Source organism: Coffea arabica, chromosome 1c, assembly GCF_036785885.1.
Source record: "Coffea arabica cultivar ET-39 chromosome 1c, Coffea Arabica ET-39 HiFi, whole genome shotgun sequence".
Taxonomy (NCBI): Eukaryota; Viridiplantae; Streptophyta; class Magnoliopsida; order Gentianales; family Rubiaceae; genus Coffea; species Coffea arabica.
The window spans coordinates 1,987,613-1,993,272 of NC_092310.1; the positions used below are offsets into that span (position 1 = coordinate 1,987,613).

A 5,660-nucleotide genomic window follows, 5' to 3' on the forward strand; every position below is an offset into this window, starting at 1 on the left:
CTTTGCTTCATAAAGAAATCCATGTGGGTTTGGTAAGAATTGACTACTCCATGCTTCAGAATTCTGAACCGTCCTTTCCTCTCCTCTCAGTCCATGGTCCCTCGCTCTTCAGCATCACCGAGACGCCCCTGATCTTTTCCTTCTTCATGATCATCATCTCACTCTTCATTCTTCCATCTTTTTTTTTTCAACATCATCTTCATCTTCTTATCTTCTATCTGTCTTGGTGAGAAGAAAAAAATAATTTGCTCCGAGCTTCTTTCTTCCTCTGCCAAAAATAATCTAGCCATTTAATTTTTTCCCTTTTTTTGAGCAAGATGAGGAGTTTAGTTGTAGCTTTTTGAGCAAACTAATGTTGTTTATTCTTTTTTACATTGCAAGATAAAAGACCTTCAGATGTTTCTGCATCTGCTTGATCGTCTTCCTCTCCTCTTCTTCTCTCTTATTATTATTTTTTTTGGTCAAAAACCTCTTCTTCCTTTCACCATTTTTCTATCTATGCATGTGATAAGCAAGTGATAGAGACAAATCTGATATCCTTTTAGCTATTGAATCTGAACATTTTGAGATTTTTCTTTCATTAAATTTTCTGTTCATGTTGTTTTCTCCTTTTACTTATCTGATCTGAACTTGACCTTTTTTTTTTTGTGATTGCAGGTGGGAAAAGTTTTTAGATTTCATGTTTTTATTTTGGTAAATTAAGTTTTGGTTGTAATTTTCCAGGTTTTCGGTATTTGAATCCTTAACAAGAAAATATTTGGTTTTTTTTTTCAGGTTTTCGGTATTTGAATCCTTAACAAGAAAATATTTGGTGCCTTCTTAGTTTTTGGGGTTTCTTTGACAAACAGCCAATAGCACTGTAAGTGATGATAGAGCCCTACTAATTTAGATACTTGTTTTCAATACCTCTTCAGATCTTGCCTTTCCCTTTTCTTTTACGAGAACATCATTTATTTATTTTAGTTTACAAAAATTCCAATTTTTTTAAATAAAATTCCTGTTGATTTGGTTCTGAGAAGCTAAGATTGGCTTCTAATCGTCTAATGGGGATAACATTTTGCGAATAGTCTAAATTATAGTAGATTTACTGGTCCCTAAAATGGTTTCTATCTTTGTAGCCAATAAAAAAATTGATATGAAATAACAAGAAGCTGAGAAGTTAATTTTTTGCAGCTGAAATAACAAGAAGATGTTAGGATTCGTTTGCATTCAGATCCCATTTTCTTAAATTATCTTTTTTTCCGTACTTTTTGTTATGTTATTAACATACATCACTACATTAAAGGCGTGAACAAATCAAGATTCAATCATTCTAAAACTAGTTCATGGAATAGTAAAATTTTCAAGTTAACAATGCTATATTTTTCCTTTTTTTCGGCTTTTGGATTGAAGGGTGGTCACTATTGGATAGGGTTGTTCTTTAATTTTAGCCTTAAGTCCTTCATTATTTGCATGCTGCTAATAATTATTTTTGATTGGTGGATACCTTTTGAATTGTCTCATATATGTACGGTATTTATTTTTGAAACAGCTTTGAGATTTTTTCCCCTTTTTTCTTTGTACAGACTATGATTATGTTGCGAAAAACACTTCAAATTTTTGGTGCTATTGTATTATACAAAGAACTCAATGAGTTTTACCAAATCATAGACTTATTGGGTTGTGAAAGACATTACCACTAGAGGTCATGGCTTTCTTTTTTCTTTTTATTTTACAGAATATCATTTTTTCCATAACTTTTTTAAAGCTTGTTGCTCTGTGAATGTTTTCCTTATGAATGGAAAGTACCAATTTGAGACAGTCTTCTCAGAATTTTTTGGAAGATCTTGAACCTCTGAACTCTAGGCAACCAAAATAAGATAGATAAAGCATAGCTCTTCATCAGTGAAATTTCCTATCATTTTATGTCTATGCTACCATTTTCTCTTACACTTTTCATGATTAATTTTCATATAAGTACGAATGTATAGCAGTTAATACTAATATTTTTATGGCCAGTAATAATTCTCTGATGCATTTCTTTAACCTAGAATTCCAAAGTTTAGATGGGTTCTATAGGACAAACATAACTAAGATTTGAGAGAGTCAATTTCATGTCAGTAATTCTAAAGACTTATTTAGAGGTGCAAAGGGAGTTTAATAGTCACTTTTTTGTTTTAAGATTTTGACAATTTGCAGGGCCATTCAAATTTTAAGTTTTTTTGTAATCTGAACTACTGTTGTCAAGAATTTCTCAGTTTGACATTTCTTGAATGGTGTATATTGGTTTATCCTTTCATTTTTTTTTTTTTTGCATAAATGTGTCTATTCATGAGCAATTTGCTCTTAATTTTCCTTTTGATCTGACTATTTCTTTGTGTTTCCTTTTGTTTGTTGCTAGGTTATTACAGGGATGGATGGTAATTTTTTTGGAAAAGGGTGTAACTTTCTGGCTGGAGTATTATAGCAAATGAAAGCTATAAATAGACTAATTTATTTTATTTCCAATTGGGCTATGATGATATAATTTTGGTTTCTTTAGATGTATTTCAGGTTTTAAATTGATTGCCATATCTTGGCGAGGCAACCCTGATGGCATTTGGCTTTCATTCTCCCCTTGAAATGCAATTGGGTCTGCAGCCATGGTGGTACTCTCATCTCTGCCTGACGTTTGCCAATAGACCTGAGCCTTACTTTAAATTATCATAATAACTGCTTAATTTAATTAAAGATTTGATCACTGATTCCTTTTTTTCCATTTGTATAATAATCTTCGGATCATGTCAATTTCTAATGTTTTTATTGGTTGTTTTCACCTTTGAAAAAATCTCTAGAGAGCTATGCCAGAAATTCTTAGGTGTGCTACCTTGGTTTGCAGTTATAGCTCGTTCATTATATGATGTTTTGCTTATGACAAAGTTTTAGCTTTTTCCTTTTGCTTTATACTATTTTCATCATGTTAGAGAAATTGCTTGATGCTTTGGTACAATTTATATAGTGACCCAAATGGGCTTTTGTCAATGTGCTTTAAATTTTTTAGAAATTTTATGCAGAAACTATATGAAGTTAGAATGAAATATCTAACTAAATATCTTAAGTATTTGAGAGGTCTTGCAAGCCTGTACGTCTTAATAGAGAAGTAAATATGATATTTGATGGTTGCTTTTTATAAAAAATAGTGAATACTTTTTTACTTAAGTATACAAAGACTGGTTAGTTTGGAAAATCTATTCGGGGCCTTTCTTTTTTCCTACTTCACAACCCAAAAACATGAAAGAAAAACACCCTGTGTTGCTCACATAGTGTTATTTGGGTAGAAATTCTTTCTCCTCATTTTTTTTTTCTTTACGGCAATAGGAAGATAACATGTTCATAATGATGGCTTTTGGTAATGTTAAATTGCATGTTTTATAGCCGTTTAGTCATGACAAGGGATTAACTGAGACCTTTTTAGGTATCTGCATTTGGTTTCTTCCTTTTTTGGTCGGTTGGGTTCTGAAGAATTAGATAAAAGAAGCATTTTGCTTTTTATTTTTTGTAAACTTTATTTATTGGAGAAATAGGGATGGGCATTGCTGGAGTTATGCTACTTTCAAAGGACTGCATTTGATGGTCTATTGTGAGGATAGAGCCTTGTAAATCTTGAGCAATAATATCCGGCACTGCTATTAACGAGATTTGAGCATCTACCAGTAATGGAAGAAGCAAAATTGACCTGCAAGCACATAAAATACAAGGAATACGTACAACCACGGATGTAAATGAAATATTAGAATGAACTGGTTTAGACTGATTGGATCAAAAGCACACCCTCTCTAATCACCCTCCAAAGGTTTATGAATGGCTTTAAATTGTGAACCTCTGACTAGGAAATGAATCGCATTGCTACACAGTTATAGTTCTCTTTTTTTCTTTTTAGTTAGTAGTTCAAAATCTCTTATATTTCTGCATCCATACAGGAAATAGTTTTTGTTTCATTTATTTAAACCTATTTTTACTCGACTAATTTGTTTGGTTTAATTCTTTTGTAGCTTGATTGAGCTGCACGACTATGAAGCTTAAACAATTAGTGATGGCAATTTTCTAGAAGCACTGAAATTAATGAACTTTACTCGAGATGGGTTCAAAGTGAACTACATGAGGTAACATGCTCGAATTAAAAATTATCAACAGTTGGTTTTGTTATATGCCTAATTAACAATTTATGGACTTGACTATTTACATCTGGGATAGATAATATTGTCAAAATTCACAGTGAAAGCACGCTTTTCTTTGTGTTTCACATTTTTTGCTAAATAGATAAAAGTGAAAGAATTTTTGTTATGCAGTTCACCTTTCTCTGTTTCTCTGATTTGAATGATGAAATGATAATATGCACGTATTTTCAACTTTTAGCTTCCACTATTTGAAATTTTCTGCGCTTTTCCTTTTGGTTTAGCTTGATGTTCTATTTTTCATTCATGTTGTGTTGGTAAAAAGGTGGCATGAATGATAGGTATCTCCATGATTTATAGGCCAAAATGTATAAGCTATTTTTTGCCTTTCTATTCTTTATTTATTTATCTACCATTCATGTTTTGAGGAAAAATTGGCTGGCAAGACGTATTATTCAAATATATGATGGTTGCTCAAAATGGATATGCTGTTTATTTGCTTTCGATTCTTTATTTATTCGTTGAGGATTAATGTTTGAGAAAAAGTTTGAGTGGCAAGAAGTCCTTGTTCAAATATAATGATAGCTCAAACTTAGGAGTATGGAATGTGCTCTTGATGGCTTTATTTTTTTCATTGGTACTTTAGTAGTTTCTTGAAATTTTGCAACAAAAACTGCTGACGCATTATCAATGGTTTAACTAGATTGTCATTCTAGTCGTGGTTGTTAAATTCAAATATGATTCTTTTTTGATAGGATTTGAATGATGTTTAGATGGTGGAAACTTGGAAGCTAATGAAGTTTTGTCATGAATGCTGGATACTTTCCCTTCTCTCTACTATCTTTAGCAAATAGTCATTATTTACTTCCAGAGTCACTTACTATAGTATAGATATCAAATTTTGTGATAGTTCTTTTTAATTTTTCAGCACTATTGCATAGTTCCAACAGAATTGGCTGACTGCTCGAGACGCTGATCAAGTAAAGACTAGAGGCATTTCTCTAGATATAGCTGCAAGAGAGCACTTTTCGATGAATGTATCTTAAATTGTGACTTATTTCTTTTTCACAATTAATGACATGCATAGTGCATTGGGAGAGCCTACCTCAATTATATGTGTTATTATACTCTTCAACTTTATTAGTATTATTATTTTTTAACTCTTATCTGTTTTGGTTTACACCTAAATTAATCACAACTGAAATGTCGACACAATGCTTCAATTATCAACCACACACAGAAAATTATATAAAAATGATTTTTAATTGGAAAATGCAGCCATTGAGGGCTCTGGGTATATTAACCTTGCAACCTCAGTTCTGGGTACACTAACCTTGCAAACTCACACCGCGCGTTGTGCGCGGTGATCCCCTCCTAGTATCATATCAATAGAACAAAGCATCTCGGCAACGAGGAAACGACGACACTGATGTCTGGACATATATTGGGGTACATAATTAGTTCGACGGTACATTTGGCATGTTCATGACGTACCGGTGGTTGAAAGCTTTTTTATTTTACAATTTA

General features: G+C 32.3%; 1 long non-coding RNA gene across 7 annotated transcripts; it reads left to right on the plus strand.

The window, feature by feature from the left end:
* On the plus strand, positions 1–5,243 carry LOC113691221 (uncharacterized). 7 transcript variants are annotated; one of them, XR_011839974.1, is made up of 6 exons: positions 1–32; positions 658–693; positions 724–859; positions 2,381–2,624; positions 4,011–4,121; positions 5,062–5,243. It is a non-coding gene; the product is annotated as an uncharacterized lncRNA (long non-coding RNA). The 7 variants fall into 7 exon arrangements; XR_003448688.2 differs by having other exon boundaries at positions 16–32; positions 775–859; XR_011839971.1 differs by lacking the exon at positions 1–32 and adding an exon at positions 39–226.
* Positions 5,244–5,660: the final 417 nt, after the last annotated feature.